Consider the following 26680-nt stretch of genomic DNA (forward strand, 5'->3'; position numbering starts at 1 on the left):
AAAAGCGAGACGCAAGATGCATGAAGTATTTATCATAATTGCAGAGAAATAACAAGCCATGGTTTTTCGGATGGATGGATGTATGTATGAAGGAGATGTGATCGCAACAAGTCTGAAAGACAATGGAGTCAGAGCCTTTACGAGTGACGCCTGTTTGCCAGGTTTTCACCATCGTACTTACCCAAGGTGCCACCGGAGTGGTTGTTCACCATTTGGATGCATGATTTTTCTTTACTTTTTTGAATGTTTTTGTATTTCTTCATGACATTTTTCTGAATGTTTTTGGTATTTTCTGGTATGCAGGGGAGCCTGATGCTTTGTACACCTTAGGTATAAAACCGTTTGAGGTGCATGCTGTTAATTGGATCTACAAGCGGTTCTCCCTCTGATGTAGCCAACTGATATGCCCCGGACCCGAACACAGCAGTGACAACATATGGGCCTAGCCAGTTCGATTCAAACTTGCCCTGATGTTCTCTGTTTGGTTGGTTGCGAGGATTCTCTCGAAGAACAAGATCTCCTACCTCAAATGTACGAGGTCTAACTTGGTGATTGTAGCTTCTGCTCATGCGCTGCTGATAGGCTTTGAGATGGTTGTATGCAGCTTGTCGCTTGTCATCAAGTAACTCTAAGTCCTGAAGACGTGAGACTCTGTAGGCTTCGTCATCGATGAGATTGTGCAAGGAAACCCGTAATGATGGTATCTCGACCTCAATAGGCAAGATAGCTTCTGCACCATAGACCAACGAATAAGGAGTTGCACCTGTAGGGGTTCGAATGCTAGTTCGATATGCCCATAGCGCTGGATTGAGTTGAACATGCCAATCACGGCCGACATCATTGACTGTTTTCTTTAGGATCCTCAATATGTTTTTATTGGATGCTTCGGCCTGACCATTGCCTTGTGGGTAATAGGGGGTGGAAAAGCGGTGTTGGATATGAAATTTCTTACAAAGTTCACGGACATCCTGATTTTTGAAAGGAAGACCATTATCTGTGACGATGGACATGGGTACACCATACCGGCAGATGATGTAGTTGAGGATGAATGAGGCGATCTGCTTGCCGGTGACTTGGGTAAGTGGAACAACTTCGATCCACTTTGTGAAATATTCAGTGGTGGTAATAATGAATTTGTGGCCATTAGATGAAGATGGATGAATCTTACCCACAAGGTCAAGGCCTCATTGACAAAAAGGCCATGGTGTTGTGATTGGTTGCAGTTCCTGGGCTGGTGCATGTATCAGGTCGCCATGAACTTGACATTTTTTGCATTTTCTGACAAAGTAGTAGGAGTCTTTTTCCATAGATGGCCAATAGTATCCATTGCGCAGGAGTTTCTTGGCTAGTGATGGACCACTTGAGTGAGTCCCGCAAATTCCTTCATGGACCTCTTCCAAAGCCTTTGTTATCTCACCTTGTTCCAAACATCGAAGGAGAGTACCATCAAGACCGCGTCGGTATAGGGTTTCGGCAATAATGGTATATCGAGCAGTTTGGCGAATGAAGGTTTTACGTTGGTTATTTGATTGGTTGGGAAGAAGGGTGTGATCGCAGAGATAGGTGTAGAACTCACCGTACCATGGGGATTCAGAACCGACAAGGTGACATATCATCTCAGATTCAGGGATATCATAAGCGGGGATCCAAAGTTGCTCTACCAAGAACTCGTAGCGTGTTGAATTCTGTGGAAGATCTAGTAGAGATGCGATGGTAGCCATGGCATCAGTAGCTTGATTCTGATCTCTTGGTATCTTCTCAAAAGTGATAGTAGTAAATGATGCCTTTAGAGTGTCCACCATTTGCTTATATGGCATGAGTTTATCATCTTTGGTCTGATATTCATCAGTTGCTTGTCGAATGACCAGTTGTGAATTGCCATATACTTGCAGTTCTTGTAATTTCCATTGGATGGATAACCCGAGTCCTGTGATCAAGGCCTCATACTCGGCTATATTGTTTGTGCATGGAAATGTGAGCCTGTAAGATTTGGGATGCTATCACCTTGAGGTGTGATAAACAGAATACCTGCCCTCGAGCCATGCCTAGTGTATGACCCATCAAAATATAGTTTCCATGGTTGTGCTGTTGTGATCATGAATATCTCTTCATCTGGAAAATTGGAAATAAGAGGATGATCGCCTGTGAGGGGTGCATCAGCCAACTGATCTGCAATAACTTGACCTTTGATAGCTTTACGGTCTACATACTCGATGTCAAATTCACTTAGAATCATCACCCATTTGGCCAAGCGACCTGTCAATGCTGCTTTGCTGAGTAAATACTTGAGTGGATCAATCTTTGCAATGAGTTGTACCTTGTGTGTTAACAGATAGTGCCTTAGTTTAGTGGCTGCTAAGATTACTGCTAGGCAAGCTCGCTCAATAGGGGTGTAATTGAGTTCATAGCCAACCAGTGTGTGAGAGATGTAGTAAACAGCACACTCTTTTCCTTCTGCATTATGTTGTGCCAGTAGTACACCTAATGCTGTACTTGTCGCTGAGATATATAATAACAACGGTCTTCTTGGATCTGGTGGCATCAGCAATGGTGGATTCATGAGATAGTCTTTAAGTGTTTGAAATGCTTGTTGGCATCTGGCATCCCACTGAAAGCGGATGTTCTTGTGTAGCAGATGTGTAAATGGGTGACACTTATCGGCCAATTGTGCAATGAATCTTCGGATGGATTGAAGTCGCCCTTGTAATGTCCTTAGCTGACTGATATTCTTTGGAGGTGGCATGTCCATGATTGCTTTTACCTTTGTTGGGTCGACCTCAATACCTTTGCTTGAGACAATGTATCCTAGAAGCTTCCCGGAGGTCACTCCAAAGACATATTTCTTTGGGTTGAGTCGAACATGGTATTGTTCCAGTCTATCAAAGATTTTATCTAAGATGTGGAGATGCCCTTCTCTGGTGAGTGATTTTGCTAGTAAGTCATCCACATAATCTTCCATCATAGTATGCATCATGTCATGGAAGATGGTGGTCATTGCTCTTTGATAGGTTGCTCCTGCATTTTTGAGACTGAAGGGCATTACATTCCAGCAATATGTGCCCCATGGACAGGTGAAGGCTATCTTATGTTGATCTTCTGGTGCAATCTTTATTTGATTGTATCCGGAAAAACCATCCATGAGTGAAAGCATGGCATGTCCTGCTGTTAGATCCACTATGATGTCGATATTTGGTAAGGGGAAGTCATCCTTAGGACATGCCTTATTCAGATCTCTGAAGTCAGTACAAATGTGGATGGCCCCCTTTTGGTTTGCCGACAGGCACAATATTGGAGATCCATTCTGCATAATCAATTGGTCTAATGAAACCAACATCTAGGAGTTTCTTGAGTTCGGTTTTGACCAGTATTGCAATCTGGGGATGCATCTAACGAAGCTTCTGCTTGACAGGTTTGGCTCCTTCTGCTACGGTGAGGTGATGCATGACTAAATCAGGATCAAGCCCAGGCATGTCTGCATATGACCATGCAAAGTTGATCTGACGCTTCTGGAAGAACTCTATAAATTTAGGTTGTTCCTCTGGAGTGAGAAGAGATGCCAGATGTATGAGATGAGGATTTTCAGGAGTCCCCACATTATATTCTTTGGTTTCCTCGATGAGAATCGTTGATCGTTCTTGTTGTGTACTATCAGGGAGAATGTCAAACCCTTCATCCTCAGGCACCTCAAAGAGGTTTTCACCATTGGATACGCTCTTTCTTTTTACTTTTGTCGGATCAAACAGTGCCACAGTGTGGTTTTCACTGGAAGATCCATGTTTTATTGTTATATTTTTGCAGCTGAAAGGTTTGGCATCCGCCCCAAAGTATGTTGCGCTATTTAGTTCTATGGCGAATCCAGCTTTGTGATCCCCGCTTGGTAGGTTATCCCTTAATTCCAAAAAGTCAATGATGGCCTCATCGTTTTGGAAGAAGTCAAGACATGGGGGATTTGGTTGGTTCCATTCGATGAGTTTAGGGTGGATAATGGGCATTACTTCATCGATTAGGTTAAGTGCGTTAGATGTATCAGTGAGGGTTAAGACGTTATGGTGAAGGTCGTTAATGGTACTCTCCCTGTCAGAATCAGGCGTAGGATGAGACGTAGGGTCTGTGGAAGATGTTTCCAGTTCAGGAACCCAAGTGGTCTTTATCTGTGCTTCTCCGTAAACAGGGATGTCTTTGCGTGGTGGAGGTGGTGATGTGTCTTCCTCATCTGAAGTATTAAGCTGTACCGAATCAAATTCCCATTCATGTGAGTCAGTCTCTGAATCACTTTCCAGCATCCGATTGCTATACCATACTGGGATGTCTTTTGAGTTAAACACTGTAGGTGTGATTGGTTGATGTACCTTTGTAGTGATCGGTGCTACAGGAAGTTTGATGGGGATAAAAGAATCTGGCATAGGAAGTATCGGCAGTGTTGACTCAGTGGCTTCTGCGGGAATTGCTGGTACCATAGATGCTGCTGCAGGTTCTAATACAGTTGCTGCTGCTAATGGTGTTGTTGATGGGATTACGAGTTCACTTTGTGGGATGAGTGGCATTGGTGATGGCTGTGTTGGGGTTGTGAGCCTCGATGGGGAGTCGGGATGGTGCTTGAGGCTACTTTAATGATGAAAGGTGTCCTTTTTGCAGTAGGTTGACATAATGGTTTGCTGGGTTTTCCTTTGAATCTGAGTTTAGGAAAGATTTCTTTTTCAAAGCCTAGGCCTGTATTACCTTTGGGCTTTAATTCTGGCAGCAGAGGTTCATGTCGTCCTTGTTTGCAATATCCTAAAGCACTCTGACCATCATATCCCATTCTTTGCATAATGAGGAGGCCTTTGCCATACTGATCCATAGGAAGTCTAACTTGCGGTATATCAGTGGTGATGGGATCTTTATAGATCCAGTCCGCTAAGTCCTCCTCTTGGGTTTCTTCTTCTTGACTCTTTCCAAGGATGAAAGGTGTCAAAGCACATGCTGGCGTGACTAGTGGTTGTTGGCGCACCTGCTGTGGTTTACCATGTGTTCGAGGAGAAGTGGGCATTTGTCCCACACAAAAGAGTTGACTCAAGTTGTATTCCCCAGGACCTTCCTCTGCTATCTTCATCTTAAGCTTTTCTTGCTTGGGTATAGTGGTGTTTGAACTAGCAAGAGAGGCTGGACTTATATATGATGTGGAGGAAATGGCTTCTCTATTATTAAGAACAGTAATCTCTGGTTGATGGCTGATATTATGGCAAAATGCAAAGGGGTTTGCATCGCCTAGAATTGTGATCTCTACACCGTTATGTGGGAACTTGATACATTGATGGTAGGTAGATGGAACGGCTTGCATGGCATGTATCCAAGGTCTCCCTAATAATAGATTGTATGGCAGAGGAAGGTCCAGAACCTGACAAATGATGTGCTTTACCACGGGGCCCACTCGGATTGATAGTACCACACCTCCTTTGGATGAACGCTCCGCATCGTCACAGGCTTTGATTGTGATCTTCTGACGAGGATCCACTGATTTGACTGCATATCCCAATGTTGTGACCAACTATAGTGTACAAATGTTCAGGCCTGCTCCATTATCGATCAAGACTCACTTGATCCTATGCTGGTTAATAAATCCTTCGATGTGGAGTGAGGCATTATGTGGTTGTTGGAAGGAAGAGTTGTCACTTTCAGAAAAAGTGAGATAAGGTGATGACTTTAGACTTCCAACCATGGCTTGAAATTGGTCCGTATTTAGATTTGCGGGGACTGACGCTTCTTGGAGTGCTTGATCCAAGATAGTTTTATGAGATGGCGATAGACGCAAAAGCTCTAAAATGGATATAAGTGCAGGGGTTTTGTCTAATTGTTCCACAAGATTGTACTGCTTTGGGATGGAGGTGGTGCCTTGTGGAGCTGCCTTGATGGTAACTTTGCCACGACGTGTAACAACATTGCAATTTGAGTTGGGATTTTTGAAGGTTATGGTTGCAACTTGTTCATTGGCATCATACAGATGATTTACAGTGTAATTATACGCAACCTGCGTATAATCAGTGGTATCAATGCCTCGTCTGGAAGTGGAAGGATCCCTTTGATCTTGTGATGGAAGTGGATTTTTGAACATCAAATGATCATTATTGGTTGTTTTTGGGTTATGTCCTTCAATTTCAATTTCTCCTCGATCAATAAGATCCTGAATGAGATCTTTCAATCGGTGACAATTACTTGTCTTGTGTCCTCTTCCTTGATGGAATTCACAGTGTTCACTATCTCTCCACCATGCCGGTTTGACCTGAGGCTCATAGTTTGATAGCTTAGGTAGATTGACCAAATTTTGAGAAATGAGTTGTCGCAACACTGTTTCAATGGGTTCCCCTAAGGGAGTGTATGTGCGTTTTTGTTTTTGCTGACGAGGTCTAGGTTCATCATGAGATGTGATGCGACCTTGATTAGAAGGAACATTTGTGTTGTTTTGAGGTGGAGGATTTTGTCCTGCAAACCAAACCACAGGTTGTGCATTTTGGATAGTCCTGGCATCCACAACCCCATCATTGACGATATTCTTGTTTTTATTCCAGAAGTTTGGTTTATCGCTCTTGAAGCGTGGGCGAGGACCATCTTTTGGTTCATTAAAGATTTTGATGAGTCCTTTCTTGATGAGTGCCCTTTCACATTTCAAACCCTTGGTGATCATATCATTAAAAGAGTTTGTGTCTTTGACATCCAGGTGAAATTCCATTTCTTCGTTTAAGTTGGAAATGAATATTTCCACTAGTTCTCGTTCAGGTAACTGAAGAGAACGTCTGCTAGACATTTGACGCCATCGTTGCAGGAATACTGAGAATTGTTCACCTGGTTTTTGTTTGGTGTTGCACAGATCAGCCATGGTGACATTGCGTTCAATGTTATGAGAGTAATGAGCTAGGAACTTCTGGATGAGTTCCTCAAATGTTCTAATGCCACCTAGTAGTCGGGAAAACCATGATGTGGTTGTTCCTCCCAAGCTTTGGGGAAAAAGGCGCATTAGGTAGGTGTCTTCATATGCCACTTCAAGACAAGCGGAATGAAATTCTCTGACATGATCACGAGGATCTCCCTTTCCTCTATATTTTTTGAATTTGGGTGTTTCAAATCCTCGTGGAAATGGTGGCATGTAAAGATTCCTATCAAAAGGATAGGGACAAATGTCATTGAGTGAGAATTGGTTAATCTTGACACCACTATGAAGCTGTTGGGCGAGAGTCTCGACTTGTTGCCGCAACATTTCCATTTCATTTGGAGGAGGAGGTGGTGGGTTACCTCGAGGAATGTTATATCTGATGGGATCTCTACCTCTTTCCTCTTCATGACGACTTTGTCTTTCTGATGCTTGTCTTAATTGGGCAAGATCAAAGTCAGAGGGGAGTTTTGCTCCTTCTTGAGCGAGTCTTAAGAAGTGAGCATCCGCATTGCTCCTGAGTATTTCGTCAAACAATCTGTTAAAGAGAGGGTTATGCTGAGCCCTTTCTATTGTTGCAGGAGTGGGAGTACTTGGGTTTTCGTCATCTGCATTTCCTCCAAGTGCTTCTTGAAATTCATTGAGATTTTCCTCTTCTTCCTCTTCTCTTTCTATTTCTCGTTGTCTCGACTGTGAGCGGGTTTGAGCCATTTTGTTTATAAGCCTTTGTTGAAGTTGTGTGAAAATGATGATGAGTTTTTGATGAAATGAAAGATTGATGATTTGGTGAATTGTGTTGTACGTGGATCTCTAACACTTTTAAGGTAGATGTTATCGAAATTCCGTCTTTGAATTGCTTGCTTGTTTTGATAAGATTTTATGTGATAAGGTGCAGAGAAATCTGAGATGTGTTACAGATTTAACTACCTAGTAATGAGAGATTCACTCATGAACTAGTTTTAACCTGCGTAGATGTGTTTCTTAGGATGAGTTTATCCTAGATGTAGAAACAATCTAAAAAGTGATGTGATGTGTTTGATTTCAAGCAATATCTAAAAGAGAACTTGGGACAAGAACCTCTTAATGTTTTGAGAGTTGGGACGGATTGATGATGAAGTGATGATGTATGAGTGAGATGATGGATGAAAATGTTTTCAACTTCAATAAAAAATTTGTGTTATAAATGGGACAAACTCTATCTCTTCCCTTTCGGGTGTTGGTGGTATTTCTCGAGCTGTGTTGTATGTGATACAGACGTTTGGGAAGAAGTTGGGATTAATCTTTCCTCCTTGGTTTTTGTGATAACTCAGAGCTCTATATTGCATGAAAGCTCTGCGGTTCAATGATTCGGAATCAAATTCGTTTGTTTTGCCTTGAAGATAGAGACGCATGTGATGCAGAAAGACTCTATGTGAGACAAAGATTTGTCTATTTATATAGAAGAATTTCCTCCTTTTGATCAAAGCCTTTGAGCTTAATGGTCTTCTTTTCAAGTTGATATTCTGATGACACTTCTTCTTTCGCAAGATGTGAAGAATGGTCATAAAATTTGACTTTTTGTTGTTTGTACCTTGTTTTTGATGTTTTTGGTTGTTTTGATAGATGTTTGGTTGGATGAATACTTTGTTTTTGGGAAGTGATTTTCTGATTTTTCTTTGACAAAAAAAACAAAGCAAGCACACAAACACAAGAATGTTGCCCCAAAGACACAAATGAGTATGGGTCTAGATCAACCCAATCCTTGGACTTTTATATAACCCTTCCTTTAGATGTATTTTAAGGTGTATTTCCAAAACCTGAAGTCGGCTCAATTTGCACTTGGTCTTTAAAACGAACACACTTCAAACACTTTTTATCCCTAAGGTCAAATGGCCAGTTGTGATAAATTTAGCCCACATCTTGATATTTCTTCGACTTTGGTACTACATACCTTATGAATCCCGCCATGGCAGGTAAGGATGTGATATACTAAGTCTTGCACGAGCATAAAAAATAGATGATCCCTATGATGGGGGAGTCACCACTTCTATCAAGCCACAAGTGACTTTTCAAAAAGCTATGTTTCTACGCAAGGAAATATGTATGGTGAGTATCTTGGGAGCAAAACCATCTATGCTCTTGCACTAAATTATATCGCAAATATTCTCAATCAATAGAATAGGTGGGCTACTACTAAAAGGTGTTTAGTCATGTTCGATGTTTTTGGACATAAGTTCATTCTGCAGTGACTCACTTAAGAGCCTTGTAACTAGTGGTGGGGCCCATTTGTCCTTTCGGCCAGTTATACTGTAGGAACAGCTATACCCAAGGCTATAGCTTTCGCTCTCACCTGATTTCTATAGCGGCTCGAAGGATTTACCGCTCGAGGTCGTTCCCAAGAGTATCGATCCCTTGGCAGGCCTCTCTTAAAAAGATAAAATTTTGAGTGTTACTAACACTTTTCTCTTGCACCTAGGACCACGAAAGCCAAGGGAGAGGATAGTGTGTGTTAGAGGTAGGACCACTCGACTGACTTTTTGCACAAGTGTGCCAAGTACGAAAGACACTTGTTCTTTTTAATCCACCATTACAAATGTGATCTAACTATTTGGAGATGTTGCTCCAACAGCCATGGTGTTCTTTTTAACTTCAAAGGCAATGTTTTTTGTAACCTAGAATTCGGAAATTTTGGTCAACTTAAAGAAAAACACGTTTGCTTGAAGTAAAATTTGTTTTTGCAAAAATCAAAACAAGTGGATTGTTCTTTTTATTTGCCCAAAAATTGAAGTGTGGCTTGTGATTTTTAAGTTTGATGTAAGAAAGAAAATTTGTTTTGTTTATTTTAAGCACCAAAACAAAATGTATCCTTAACTTGCAATGAAAGCAAAATTTTGAAGTTTGTTGTTTTTTTTACTTTGCAATAAAGAAAGATGAATTTTCTTTTTAAGCACCAAAAACAAGTTTGAGGTTCATTTTATGCACTCTAAAATAAAATGTGAGGTTTATTTTAACTTGTGCAAGAAGGAAAAATGGATTATTTTTAACCAACTTTTGTTGAAAGAAAGTAAAAAAGAAACTTTTAAAGCATTTAAACTAACTCCTTCCCCTGCGCAAAAAGATTAGAACCTGCATAAAAGACAATTAGTTAGAAAAATCCGCATGTTTTGGTTGGCTTCTACAAGCCTAATTTTTATTTATTTTTGGTTACAAGGTGATTTGTACAACGTTCTGTTACAATAGCGCTAGTCTGCGTTTGAACAGAGGCGCTATTTAACACAAACACACTAAAAGAAAGGGAAAGACAGAGAAGGGAAAAGCGCTGAAACAAGGTGAATAGCACCAAAACAATGTCAAACGCGCCAAAACAATGTCAAAAGTGCAACCTGTGTGACATTTTCAACATTCAAACATGTTATTGGTTAAAAAAAAAAAAAAGTTGATCTTTGTGGTGTTTGGATTCACGTCGGGTTCACCAAATGATGCTTTGCAAAAAGGATTAGAAAATCTATTTGATGGCAACACACACAAGAGCACAAGAAACAAACGTTAGTGTTAGCAACAAAAAATTATCCTAAACAGGCATATCAAGAGAGATATTAAGCATGAAATAGAAAGCATATAAACATAGAATAAAATAGCTAATCAAGATGCTCATAGTTGCTCCTCCCTTGTTCCTCTCCTCTCCAAGTTCCAAATGAGTGTAGCTCTCAGCTTTTAGCACTAGCCATGGATGCCATATGAAGATTCAAGATAGTTGAATATGATAAGCAAATGCTATGCAAGTGTAGATAGTGATACTATGAGAAAGCTCTATGCTAATGCTAGTTTAACAACAATACTCTAATGCTTCTCTTCTTTGCTTGAGGAGAAGGGTTCTATTTATAGAAGAAATGGGGAAATGAAGGGTTAAGATTGAATGGTTTAATCAAGGGCCAAGTTTGAAAGTTGGGGATCCATGTGCACAATTGGCACCAATAAAATGGTGACAAGTGTCAACATAGGATTGGGTTGAGAGAAGAGGTTGGAGGCATTAAAGGCCTGAGAAGACCTCATGGTTATCTAGAGGCTAAAGGTCAAGTTCAAATTAAGATTACCCACTGGATTAAGAGTTAATCCAAGGATAAACCTTTGTGCAAATGTTTAAGAGATAATCATGGTCAAAGCATTAATGGCCTAATGAGACCTTTGGGTTGGGTAGAGGTTGAGTCAAAACAAATGTTTTAACCATGTGGGAGGGTTTGAGGTAACCATTAATGGTTATTGGAGACTTTGGGGATTAAGTGGTTGAAGGTTGAAAGCCTTCAATGGTTATCAAATACTTTGAGCCATTTAGTGGTTGAAGGTTGAAAGCCTTCAATGGTTATCAAAGACTTTGAGCCATTTAGTGGTTGAAGGTTGAAAGCCTTTAATGGTTATCAAAGACTTTGAGGGTTTGAGAAGTGACTTCCCTTTTGCTTAGGAATGTGACAAAGTTTAGAGAAGGGGTTAGGTTATTTAGAAGTGATTAGAAAATTCTAGAAGGGGTTTAGGCATGCAAGTGGATTTTGTAGGAAAATGCAAGTGAGAGAAATTTTGGTATTTTCAATTAAAATAAAATCATTTATTTCAATTAAATGGTGTAATTTGCATTTGGATAAATATTCAAATAAATATTAATTTATTTAAATGAGAAAAATGAAGATAAAGCATTAAAATGCTTGAAGACTTTGAGGGAAACCATTAAAGGCTTGAAGACTTTAAGGAAAACCATTAAAGTCTTAAGAAGACTATAGAAGGAAGCCATCAAGTTTGAATACTTTAAGAGAAACCGTTAAAGGTTTCAAGTGGGTGAGGATAAATAGGATTTTAAATAAATAATTTATTTAAAATAGTTGTGCAACTTGCTTTTGTAGGAAAATACAAGTGGGTGGAAGATAAAGGTGATTTAAATAAATTATTTATTTAAAATAATTGTGCAACTTGCTTTTGTAGGAAAATACAAGTGGATAGAGGATAAAGGTGATTTAAATAAATTTTAATTTATTTAAATGTGAGAGGTGGGATTTTGGGGGATTTAAATAAATATTAATTTATTTAAATGTGAGAGAAGATTTAATTAAACAAATATGATTTATTTATTTAATTAATGGTCTGAATTTGGTTAAGTGAATTAAATCAAATAAATTGAATAATTTATTTAATTAATAGGACAAGAGGGTTAAGATGAATTAATTAAATATTAATTTAATTAATTCATTAATTGATGGTTAAATAATCAAATAAATACTAAGTATTCATTTAATTAAGTGGACAGATTTATGTGACTACAAAGTGTTTTCATCTCTTGTCGCAAAAATGTCGATTTTAGAGTCATGCTTCAAAGATTGGATTTTTCAAAAGTTCTAAGGCAATGGTTTGGGCACTATCTCAGTTCTTGGGCTCAACTTATTGGGACATATTTCCCTATGCTTTGGGGGAAGGCCATGGCATTTAACTCTTAGTTTGGGTGTTGGTGGCCCTTTCCCTATGGTGATACTTAAACTTCTAGATTCAGGTCGACATAGACACCTTATCTGAGTCTTGCCATGCCTCATAATCAAGGTCTCTCTCTCTCTCTCTCTGCCAAATAAACACTTTATTTCAAGACCTCGACAAGGCAAACCAAATGAGGGGGGCCTATCAGAGATGAGGAGTGTGTGGAAGGAACAACACATTGATCACCCCATCATTCGCAAGTAAAGCCCTTGCTTTCAGATATGAAAATGAATTATGATCTTGGTAATGATGCTATTGACTAATAAAATGACAGAAATTTCCCTCAATCGGGTCTACTATGGAATTTTCCCTATAAGCTAACAAAACTTGCTTCAATCTGAAGGGTAATCGATTAGAATTCTTCCCAATTCTTCTAGTCATATTCCTTCAAGTCTACTCTTATGTTATTTGCCCTAAATTTCTAATTGTTTATAGTTTTGATTTCAAATTTGTCCTTAACCTAATATAAATCATCTCTACTTGACTAGTATATAGTCTAACTTAGGCCTAATGAAAAGAAATTAAAGATGCCCTCAATTTGCTCTTAATATGCTGTGAATTTCTAAGTTGAATGCACTTATGTGGCCATGAACTTCACTTCTCACAAATTTTCTTAAATTTGTCATAAAATTCACATGTATCTACTCTTTAGATTAATTGTCTCTGCACAAAATTTTCACTTTCTACTGGCATTATCCTTCTAGGTATAACCTGAATGTGTACCCCTTGTTCATAGATTTGCTGCTCCTCATCTGCTACAATTCACATCTCAGGTTTGTTTTAATCTACCCTGAATTTTCTTAAATTAATGATGACATGAGATATTCTTGACCTCCAATGTATATAACACCCTTAATATTTCACAAAACACTACTAAGGCTGACCTAGATAAGAATTCTATGTTTCTTTCAAATGGAAATTAATTACCCTAAGTTATCCATCTTAAAATAATTTTCTTTTTCCCTTTTAAATTTCAAAAAATTTACCAATCATAATCAAGTCGTCCACCTTCATTTCCCCCCTTTAGCGCTTGCACTCATATTTCTAAAGGCTATTTTATTGTTCTCCTAGGTTGGCCAACTTGTGAATATATCTATTTTTCTTTGAAATTTTCAATATCTAATTCAAGTTGGCCCTTCAAAATCAAAGCTTAAATGTATATAAATAAGAGTGAAGTTCCCAACATTGAACACAATTCAAATCAGCATCAAATATTTAATATGCTTTGCCTTTAGGGCTACAAATCAGGAAGGGAATTAGGTCTGCTCCTAGGGTTTTAGATCTAATTTTTTCATTTCAAAGTTTGATTTTTTTACATTTTAAAGTCTGATTGCTCATTATCCACCAAAGCCAAGCTTTTTATACCAATTGGAAATACCTATAACATGTTAGACTTTTGATGGGGCACCGGAAGTGCCCTATAACAGGTTGAGATTTTGTGGTACCACTAGTAGTGCTTGGAGCATAGTGGGGATTTGAGGGGTCATTAAAAGTGACCATAAATTATATTTTTTGGGTGCTACTAACAGTGACATCAAGTAGGTCGAGTTTTTCACCCCCAAGTGGAAGTGATAACAAGCAAGTCGAGGTTTTGAGGTGTCACTAGCAGTGACTATAAGAAGTTGTGGAATTTATGGTCCAATGATAGTAACATATTCCTCCCCAATCCTTTGCATTCCTTCATTGTCATGATCACTTACTTTTCATTAAAAATTGAAACCCTCATCTCTTAGTAGCACCAACATTATATCTTTATGTCCTTGCGTGGGGTTTTGAGTGCTAACTGGAAGTGGCAAAGGTTGGCCATGGTTTTGTAAGGTCACTAAAAGTCTCTATCAATAGATCATGGATTTTACTAGCAGCTAGAAATAACCTAAGGTGGGTCATGGATTTGTCCAATAAGTGTAAGTGATAGAAATTGGTCAAACTTTTTAAGGGCAAAAGAAAGTCTTGAAAGGTGGGTCATTGATTTGGAGGGTCATTGGAGGTGACTTCAAAGAACTTGCTCATTTAGCATTTCAATTCATTTCCACTCATACTTAGAAAACTCACCAACCTCAAGCAACATCCTTCAAAACATCAAAACTTACCTCAACAAGTGTTGATCTTGCCAATAAAATGACATACTCATCCTAGATGAGCATTCGATAGCCAATTGGAAGTCATCCCAAGGTGATCAAACTTTTGGAGGGTCACTAGAAGTGGCTCCAAGAAGCTAGTCAAGGATGTAGGCACCAACTGGAAGTGGGGACGAAGTAATGTGTGAATTTAAGAAGTCACTAGAAGTGACTTGATTTGTCTCTTTTCACTACTTCTATCACTTCATCCATTTCAAGAGTTCTTCCTTCATCTTATAGAACTAACCTCATCTCTACAAGGATTATTCATTATTTCTTATGCCATGACTACCCCTCACCAAGCATTTCACTTCATCTGATAGTTCTCCACACTTAGACTCAACATTCCTATCTTTGATTTTGAAACTTGAATGGTGATGATCAAATGAAATAATCATCATAAATCATTCCATCACCAAGGAATTGAAAGCTAAATTGACCTCATTCCAACTTAAAGAGAGACACATGACTTGATCACTTCTTGACAACCTAAGGCACTACATCTCCTTAAGTAAAAGGTTAATAGCTGAAGACACTAAAATTATTACCAGGCCAAACAACTAAACTAAGATAACTAATGTAGAAAGCAAAAAAAGTGGGGGGTCCCCATTTGCAATGGGGTGATGTGTGAAAATGTCACAACAGAGTGGTGACTCAATTCTAATGAAGGGTGGTGACTCAAGCCTTATGAAAGGTGGTGACCCTTTCACCAATAAAGTATAAAGGAGACCATTCCAAACATTCAAGGATCACCTATCAATCATCATTCCAATCATTCAAATCAAGCAAACAATCAATCAAAAAATTATTCTATCAAATCAACATTCATTCAATCATCATTCACCAATATATCAATCTAGCCTTCATTACATTATCACTCATCAATACCTCAAACATACAATTGAAGGAAATCATTGAATCAATCAAACACTGATCAATCATTCAAATCAAGCAAACAATCAATTAGCAAATCACGCTATCAAATCAACACATAAGAAAAACATCAATCACAAACGAAGATTGAATCCTCTAGCACATATAGATTGAAACGATAACATCAAAAATCATATCAGTCAAGGTTGTAAATATTGTAAATAGTTGATCAAGAAACAACATTTGATAGATTTTAGTATAATCTTTACAAGCCAATATTATTAAAATAAATAATACTCACAAATATTTGTCAATCCATTACACACACACAAATATATGTATATGTATATGTCTATGTACACACACATATACATATACATATACATATACATACATGTATATGTGTATACATATACATATACATACATATACACACACGTGTATATGTGTATACATATAGAGATACATACACACACACACATGTATATGTGTATACATATACATATACATATACATGTACATGTACATATATATTTATATGTATATGTACATGTATTTTTGGCTATTTGAGGAATTGATTATGTGTTGCATTGATGTCAACACTAATTGTTTTGGTTGTCTGCCGGGTTCCGGTAGAGTGGTTGGACTGTGATGATGATCAATAGATTCATATCTGGTATGGTCTGGTTTGTGGTATTGGTTTGGTTTAGTCATTCATGTGGTTCAGGAGTGTATCACATTCAACTGGTTTGGGATTTGGTGATTAGGAAGCTATCATTTGTTCTAGTAAGCTTTTTGGTTACCGGTAAGGGTTTTATTGACAAAACTTTTGTTCAAAATCTTTTGATAGATTTGATAAGTGTTTTTGGTGCGACTTCTATATGGTTATTAGGATGCTGATGGTTATCTTACTCATGTTCTAATTGATCGATAGTGTTTCATTTGGCTTATGGTGACCTATTTTAGGTTCGGTGTTATTTTTCTTAGGTTATGGACCAATTTGTGTAACGTCTTGATGGATGCTCCCAATGCGTTACTGGTTGGATTTATTGATTGGTTTATGTTGTTTTGACCTTAATCCGACTTGAATTATTATTGGTTTGCGGGTTTATGTAATGGATTTACTGTATTATCTTTTAGGTGGCCGACCTAATTGTTTAGGTCTTGGGTTTGTATAAATATGATGTAAGATCTCTTTGAAAATCATGTATTGTGTGGGTTATGGTTATGGGATTATTTGTGTGCGAATAAAGTTCTAATCATATGAAGAGGTTTTGGTCAATCATAGGTGATTGAATTGAGTTTTTTAGGATTCCCAAAGATACTGAGAGGGGCGGGGTGAATTAGTATCTGACCGGTATATCAAATTACTTGATTTAAAACATGAAAAGCATATTAAAACTGAGTACCGGTAAACCAGAAATAATGCAGTAAATAAGCATAATAACAACAACATGAGAAGCACAACATAACACAACATTTTAACAAGGAAAACCAATGTGGGAAAAACCTCAGTGGGATTTGTGACCCACAGTATTCGCTTACTGGCCAATAAGGGAATATTACTCTTACAATAGGGGCCTGCACATGCAGGAAGGCCAAATGTCTAGAGCTCACTGCCCAATTAAAAAAGAATTCTCACTAACTTATAAAAATGGATTATACTAATCCAATGTCTTGTACTGCTTTAGATCAACATCTACTATACCAGATTTAGTACCGGTTTAAGCTCTGCTACAACATAAACCCTTAACCAATATTTCGCATATTAGGTCTGTATATTTCGCATCCTATCTCATTATTACTTAAATGATCTACAATGATCTCATACATATATGAGTCATATTACAATTTGCCATGTCGGCTTACAAAACATTTTACAATTAATTACAAAGTATAAATACATAAAATTCCTATCGGCTAGGGTGCCGATATTCTTCCTTTTTGCTGCCGGTGTTTTGTGTGCCGGTGTAGAGTCTGCCGGTGCCAGTGCCTGTGTCTACCTGCTAGTATGACATGATTCCAAGGTTGCCATCAATGAAAATAACTTCAATCACCTACAATTTCTTATTGGAGTGTGCATTTGCCAACAATCTCCTCGTTTGGCATTGATGGCAACACTCATGAGAAAAATTCAAGAGTGTATCCAAAAATTGAAGTCCAAACAAAACTTGCCAAAAATGTATATCCAAAAATATATGCTCCCCCTGAGCAGATAATCTCTACTTCCTTCTGACCATTTTTCTTATTATACTACTCCCCCTTTGACATCAATGACAAAGGTGGTCAGTCGCTGTCAGTGGAGTCTTGCCTGGATTCTTGTAACCGGTGGGTTACAATCTAAAAGATATCTGTCAAAATCAAATTTATACCATTACTGAATTTTTTGCTATCTTTTATTGCCTCTTGAGCTCTCTGCACTGTACCGGTGAGTATGTGCATTTTCTCTTCCGGTATCTTCAGTCCGGGAACCAGAGCCTCAGATATTTCTTTTCTCAAAGAAATAAGGTATTCTAGTCTTGGACTAAGTCTGCATTTCAAGTCCTTTGCTTTATCCTTTATTCCCTGTTTGTCATTTTCTAGTTTCTTGATTTTCTCTTCTTGCTCTGCAATCTTCTTCTCTAACTCCAAAAATGAGTCCGATGCACCTATTAGATTGTCAACAATATTGTTTATCTTATCTTGTGCTTTGCTGATTTCCTTGTCAAGGTCTTCTGTTAAGACATTTGTTTTACAAGTGTCCCTATACAATTTCTTGGAGTCAAGAATTATTTCTCCAAGTTCCGGTAATAGGGCATCCATTTTCTCCTTGTTCTTATTTTCAATATCCTCAAAGAATTTTTCTTTTTCCTTTATCATTCTTTTCTTAAATGTATCCTCATTTATTTGATTAATAGTCAATAAGTTACTGGTGATAAACTTAGACAATGTGTCTAGTTGACCTAAAGAATCCTTATTATCAATTGTGCACTTTGGTGCAATCAATTTAAGAATAGGAATTGTATCATCAATAGCCTTATAGGCTTGTGCATTGCATTCTGTGATCTTCTTTATTGAATCTAACAAGACCTCTGTTACATTTGTAGGTCTGAATTCTGTCATAGATGTACCAGATGTTCGTCCAACAGTCTTTACAATAGCCATGCTATGGGTTGTGGTAATTACTTTACTTGATTCGACCTCTGGTAGGTCAGTCCGTGTTTGCATTTCTGCAAACAAAGGTTTTTGCTTTTCAGTTTGGCCCGATGGCACTGTCTCTGTCCGAACCTGTGCTTCAACCTGTACCTATTTTGGTTTCTCTATTTGTGTCTTAGAGGTTTTCTTTGAGCTTTTAACTACCGGTTTCTCAGATGTAATCTCAGTTTGTACCTCTGAACTCTCTTTTGCCAGTTCTTCAGATGGTTTTCTAGTTGTTTCTACCGGTTTCTCTGTGGTATCCTCAGCCGGTTGCTCTGCTTGTGTAGGTTTTTCTATATTTATCTCAACTTCTGCAGCCAGTGACTCAGTAGTCACATTTTTATCCTTATCCTCAATGGTTTCTCTATCAACGACAACATTAACTTCCCGTGTGTCTACATTTACCATATAAAAAATTTCAGAATCAGGATTTGTATCCTCTACCGGAGTTTCCATACTCTCTGTGGCCGGTTGTTTGTCAGTAGTGTCTACCAGTAGAGTATCTGAAAGAGGTGGGGGCATATTGTCAGTTATTTTCAGGCTTGGTGGTCCACCTACCTTACCTTTCCCCTTATCTCTGTCCTTTTGGTATACTTTAATAGTTTTTGGCCTAAGTAATTCTTCCTCTTTTTGTTTTTCCACAAAGAATATATCCCATCCATTTGCTGTTTCCTCAAATACTTCATTTACTCTACCAGCCATTAGTGCTACATGCTGGTGAGTAGTAGAAAATACTGTCCGGTTTGCTTCACTGATTAATTTGTCTATTTCATTAGGTGAGTTAACTGGATGCACTGCAAGTAATTTTTCAATCTTAATTTTCTTATCCAGCTCAACAATGGCTAATCTTCTAGCTTCAAGTCTCCTATACAGATCATTTGGAATTTCATCAATAATTTGCATCAAAAATTTCTTGTATATATCTAAGTGTAAAATTACACTGTTCTCTATGCTTTCCTTATCATCAGCTGATAGTGTATTGTATATTTTGTTTATGTTCTTCAGCTTACCATCCTTTGTAATTTCACTAAGAAGTTTGTCTATTGGAGCAATATCTTGTTTTACCTTCTTCTTCTTAGGAGTCATTTTCTTCACTGGAGGCCTTACTGCCTGTTGTTTTTATCTGGATCTTTTTGGTGTAGGAGAGGGTACCGGTTTGGGTTTTCTTTTTCTTTCTACCCTTTTAAATAATGCTGGTATATCACTCTCAAAAGAAGTTCCAACTGGTGAAAGATGAGTTTCTGGTTGAGGTGCTTCCAACTCACTTTTACTTATACCAGTTTGTCTCAAAACATCTTCCTTGATTGCCTTTTCTTGTCGGGTTCCTTTTCTTACAGTTGCTTCGACTTTCTTAACCCTTTTCCTAGATTGAATAGTACTTTCTATTGTTTCAGCACTACCAAACACTTTCTCTTTCGGTTCCTTTGGAGCTTCAAGGAGGGCTTTTGCATAAGTTTCTATGATGTTGTCATCTGTTTCATAGCCCATTTCAGTTACCCAAATAGTTCTAGGGATAACTGCCTCCATCCAGATTTCATCTTTCTTGATCACAAAACAGATTTCTTTCTGATACTTATCCACAATAGCTTGTGACAATCTTACTCCAGTTTTCATTCGAGCCTTTACTACTTGAAAATACTCATTTAGGTTTTTCTCCCGGTTCTCTACCATATTGTTTAGTAAATCTAACAGTTGTTTTCCTACTGGTATGTCAAAGCCAAACTCTCTAGCACCAATACCGGGTACTTGTTTAGTTATGTACAACATCAAACAAACAAGTAAGTTTTCAAATCTGAATGCTCCTTTCTTATCTCTTTTAATTTTTCCCAAATTGTCTATCAACTCATCTTTAAGCCATTCACATATATCTATTCTTGCATTATCATTGACCATATCATAGGCACTTTTGATATATAGGCTAGAAACTGAATTTAACCTATTTGCATGAGTAGCCTTATAACCTAAGATCATACTGATAAATTTGACATTAATGTCTTTTACATCGTTTACCCTTAAAGACCTTTTATCAAATGTTGCACCGGTTAGGTTTATCACTATGTCATTTGGGACCTTCTTTATTTTGTCAGGTCTGTTACCGATTGAGGGTAACCCTGTTACAGCTTCTTTTGAGATTTTATGGATTGAATCCAACCAGAACAATTCACCATGTACTCTGCTTAACACAATCCTTATGATATCCTTGGGAAAATCTGAGACACTGATAATTTCAGTAAAACCTAGGGTTTCCACTATTTTGTGTTCTGACTTGACATTTCCAGACTCATCACAAATCACAAATCACAAACTTATACATATTCTTAATCTCATCATCACCTAGTTGCACAATATGACAATGTATATACATCCTAGGGTCTTCAACATATACTACTCCCTTAGGAATTTGAGAAAATGCACCTATGCTATCATCTTTCTTTGCAATTTCGGGAACCGGTTTGAAAACGGGTCTAGGGCACTTAATAACCTCAACAACAGTAGGGTTTGGAATAAATTCAGGAGTGGATGAAGATGCCATAGCTATAAATACCTCAATCTGCCTTAGGGATGAATGCTTTGATGGATTGCTTCACTTCTTCGTTTAGAATGCCTTCGCTCAGGAATTTTTGCGCTCTCGAAGATTTGAATGCTTGGTGAATGAAAAACGAGCCAAAACATTTGCTTTATAATGTTATTTTCTCCAACTACCATATTTAATGCTCACCGGTTAAGTCACAACTTAACTCATATGCCGATATAGAAGTAATTTCAACTTCTCACCATCAACCAACGAAATAATAGCAATTTTTTCATTTTGTTGCTAAACCCCCAAAGGACTTTTCTTTAGTTAGGTGAAGAGTCTCCTACCGGTGGAGTGTTACTCTATTCTACCGGTGGAGGAGTATTCCCATCAACATTCTGATTTGACTTTCTGATCCATTGTTTTGAGAATTATTGCTTTACCTCTTCAACCTTTTCTTTACCTTTCAAACTAGGACCTTTTGTATTTGCCGGTGATGCCTTACTTCTACAAAATTTTGCAATATGTCCAATTTTGTTACAGGCATAACAAGTCACATTATTCTTCTGAATAGATTTCTCATATCCTATGCCGGTATGTGTTCTGCATTGATCAGATAAGTGTCCAAATCTTTCACAATATAACATCTTACATTCATTATGCAATTCTCTCAATTATGACCAACTTTGTTGCATTTAGAACATTGACCAGTGGGTGTATTAGTATTCTACTAATCTAGATCTACATTGATTTTCTCTATGACCATACTTGTTACAATTAAAGCATTTGCCATTACATTTGTAAGCAGTAGGTTGTGTTACCGGTTTGCTATGATCATGATTGTTTGCAGTACCAGAGCTTTCACCAACTTCAAAGCCAAGGCCATTTGTATCACCATTAGGTTTCTAACTTTTCAGCATGTCACAAAGTTCTTCTGAACTTTTCTTGAATTTATCCTTGTGTTGATTTGCCACAGTCAGTTCATTCTCCAAGATTCTTTTCTGTCTCATGAATTTAGTTCTGTCATTTTGTGTGTGCATAAGATCTGTCTTCAACATATCATTTTCATGACTAAGTCTTGTGTTTTCATTTCCAGCATCATTTAGTCTTCTAACCAAGTCTTCTTCATTCTTCTTTCTGCCTTTACTTTCTTTACAAAATCTCATAGCCATATCTTGCATCTCGTTCTTTGTTGTACTGATTTCTTGTTTTAGCTTGTTTACCAAATCATTAAGATTTTCCTTTTCGTTTTCCTCATTCTGCATCTTTTCACAAAGTTCTCTCCTCTTGTTCCTTGCAATAGTAAAATTCTCTTGAAGTGCTTGAATAATAGTCTGAGCAGCTTTCAGATCATCCTCAAGTTTGATATTCTTCACTTTTTCTACATCATAGTCTGTAAGAGCTATTTCCAATTGCTTTGTCAAGTTTTCCATCTCTACCAGTGACAAGATTTTCCTCAAGATGTTAGGCTTTTGAAAATATTGGACTAGGCTCTAATACCAATTGTTAGGATTCCCAAAGATACTGAGAGGGGGCGGGTGAATTAGTATCTAACTGGTATATCAAATTACTTGATTTAAAACATGAAAAGCATATTAAAACTGAGTATCGGTAAACCAAAAATAATGTAGTAAATAAGAATAATAACAACAACATGAGAAGCACACCATAACATAGTATTTTAACGAGGAAACCCAGTGTGGGAAAAACCTCAGTGGGATTTGTGACCCACAATGTTCTCTTACTGGCCAATAAGGGAATATTACTCTTACAATAGGGGTCTGCACATGTAAGAAGGCCAAGTGCCTAGAGCTCACTGCTCAATTACAAAAGAAGTCTCACTGACTTACAAAAATGGATTATACTAATCCAATTTCTTGTACTGCTTTAGATCACCATCTGCTATGCCAGATTCAGTACCGGTTTAAGCTCTACTACAACATAAAACCTTAACCAATATTTCGCATATTAGGTCTGTATATTTCACATCCTATCTCATTATTACTTAAATGATCTACAATGATCTTATACATATATGAGTCATATTACAATCTGCCATGTCGGCTTACAAAAGATTTTATAATTAATTACAAAGTATAAATACATAAAATTCCTGTCGGCCAGGGTGCCGGTATTCTTCCTTTTTGCTGCCGGTGTTTTGTGTGCCGATGTAGAGTATGCCAGTGCCGGTGCCTCTGTCTGCCTACCGGTATCACATGATTGCAAGGTTGCCATCAATGACAATACCTTCAATCACCTACAATTTCTCATTGGAGTGTGCATTTGCCAATAGAGTTTGTGTAAGAGGTATTGAGTTTAACCAGAACTGTAGTAAGGCATAAGAGTATTAGGCACAATTCACCACTGAGAGGGGGGTGAATTAGTGGTTCTCAATCTTTTCCCTTTAACTATCCTATTTGTGTATATCGGTTATCAGATCTAACTCAATGCAGACTTACTAGTTAGTGGGGAGACTAATCACAAATGCATTCACACATAAAGGGACATCGCACAACACTAACATATACGAGGAAAACCTAGGATGGGAAAAACCTTGGTGAGAAATGTTGCTGGAGTCTACTGCTCCAATCCAGCCTCACAATGAATCTTATTACAATGTTTAGGCCACCAACCCAAGCAGCTCCAACCCCTGATTTAGGGCACCAAACCAAGGAGCACCAACCCTTGCATCGAGCTCCAACTCAGTGATCTCAAATAAACATAATCTATTACAAAAGTAGTAGCCTTATTACAAATGAACTTTGTAACCCTTCTGCAAATCACTCTACTGGATCTTTTATCTAGTTCACTACTAGTTCTCTACTCACTCAGATCCTCCTCTCCTTCACTCTCTGCTACAACCTTACTGGTTCAGCCTCCACCTCTTCTCTACCGGTACTTTGTTCTATCAAATGCACTGCTGCTTGCTACCACCAATACTCTTTACTCTGATCTCTGCTGATCTTCTCCTCACCGATCAAGCTCTGCTCAGATCTTTGCCTTGTCAGATCTTCACCTACACTCCCACTGCATTGCAACACCTTCTTTTCTTTTCTGCAGGTTCTAGCACCACCGGTTTACCCCACTGCAACTCTCTTTGTATTTTACTGATCACTCTGACCTTTCTGGTTTAGCCTCTGCTAAACCCTCTCACCGATTGCACCTCCAACTCTCAGTCTCTATGATCTTCGATGAAGTCAATGACTAGTTGGCTCTCTGCTACTTTTTCACACTGCACTCTTCAACATCCGATACCTTATCTTCTGGCAAGATCATATCTCTTTTTCTTTGATATGCATATTTATAACAGAGCTTTCCCACCCAAATGTGAGTTTGAACTTGGTGCCTTAGGGTTTTTTCCCACTGATCATGAGGCACATCAAATCCAATCAGATCTCATTCGATCTGATCTCCAAGACATCTACCTACACATCACCGCCAATAACGTGCCTTCCAATACACGTTTTATCTGTTTAAAAAACACGGCCCTGTTCCTTGACCTAATTCTACCAATCACATTTAGTAAACTCACAGTTGTCTTTACCAAATCTGATCTACAGTTGAATTTTTGTCATCGATCATGGCATCACCCAGATCTTTGATTTGCATCGAGCTGCAAACCCCTTGCAACTCTTCGTGATTGTCGCAATCAAAATTTAATGTCGACCAACTGCCAGCTACCTCATCGACATGACACATTACCAACCTCTACGAGCTTTCTACTTCAACTCCACATGGAATCCTTATCGATATCCACCTCAGCAAGGATCTCTAAGTTGGCCAGAGTCGGTCACCAAGAATCAACACATAACCAGTCCTTCTTTTCTGTTAGTTCACTAATTCTACCTGTATCTCACACTTAACCGGTTAACCATCATGTTTGCACAATGCTAATATGCCGATGGAACACCTTAATGGGTCTCTAGACATGCCAATCCATAGCATTCTCATTCTTATCAAGTAGGAGCACTTCATTTAGCCTCTTTGCTCTCTTACTGGTTCTCATACTTATCGGTAGGCACCTTGATGACACCATGTCATCAACCTTCAGTTGTTTCCATTTGATTCATTTGCACGCCGATTGCACTCTCTATCTGCAGTTGCTCCACCTTGCCTTCTTCATCATTAGACTGGACATCATCTCAGTTGGTTTGTCAAGGTGTCAAACTCATCACTTCTTTATTATTCCTTTTCTAGTCCCGATGGCACAATATGCCAACCCTTTTAGATTCAGTGCACATATTACATGCACTTGAGGCATTCTTTTGTTTCATCGGTAAATCTGGTGTGAGTATTCAATCACCTACCTTCTACTTCTTCTTGCTTATCTCACAGAAGTATGACGCACACTGTGCATAATAGGAGATAAGCTTCGCTTACCGGTTGCAATGGATCCCTGTCATTTGAATGTTGCAATGCACTTGTTGGCATTATACACTCTTATGCGAATAGTTGATGTTGTTTGTAATGCCCCGCCAGTAAACCCCAAAGGGTTTAGGTTAAAAACACTCAAATAGAGTGTAAATATTTTTAAAAAAAATAATAATTTAGAGCGTTAATGAAAAATTACAACATTAAGATAGTTTGAAGTTATCTCAGTTCATAATTAGACACAACATTTAGATACATTGGAGTTATCTGACAACTTAGATATCACAGCGGAAGGCTAAAACGATCCTAAGGAGTTTCCCAACGCGATTACATAACCTCACACCTAACTCAACTTGCATCATTAGATCCACTAAACTGGATATCTTAATTACGAGATAATGCATAGATCTTGATTATATATGTATTCCATGGTTTGACATCTTATAATTTTAGGAAGCGTTCATTTATTTTGGTGGTTAGGAGGCCCTTTGATAGGTTATTTATTCATTGCACTTTAATTCATAATTACATTAAGAGGCCTCCAAAAAGGTTCATGCGTTTAATATAGTGAAGTTCATTCATTGGGTTTAGGGTATCCATTCACAATCGATTTCATCCTTTAATATTAAAAGTATGGTCATTCAGATGAGATTCATTCATTAAGAATTAACTACAATTAATAGAGTGACATCCCTTCATTTGATTTCGTGTATAGCCAACTAATGAGTTGTAATTCTTATATGAAAGATAAAATGTGAGTAGCCATTGAATTCATTGAAGTTTTATTAATACTAATAGATGGACTAATTTCATTATGGTGGATATACATTAGGGCACACGAGAGCATCCTTTAAATTAAAATATCGTTAGCTAGATGAAATTCTTCATTTCAAGATTTGAATAATAAGACCATAGTGATGTCCTTCTATTAGGATTGAAATACCATTATCTTATTGCATATTACTCTTTTTGTTAAATGTAGTTAATATGAGAGAGGTACTTTTTCTAAGATTTAATGTATAAACAACTAATCAATTATTTCCCATTTTAGTCCAATCTTAGCAATCATGAGGGATTCCTTTTATAAGGATTAAATTATGGATATCTAGTGAGTTCACCCAATTATAAAATAAATCTGGTGAGGATTATTGGTTACAATTACAATATAATTAACTATATATATTCATCCAATATAGTGGAATCTAATTAACATGGCGTTAATTCATTAAG

The sequence above is a fragment of the Cryptomeria japonica genome, chromosome 10 (assembly GCF_030272615.1).
Source record: "Cryptomeria japonica chromosome 10, Sugi_1.0, whole genome shotgun sequence".
In the NCBI taxonomy this organism is placed as follows: domain Eukaryota; kingdom Viridiplantae; phylum Streptophyta; class Pinopsida; order Cupressales; family Cupressaceae; genus Cryptomeria; species Cryptomeria japonica.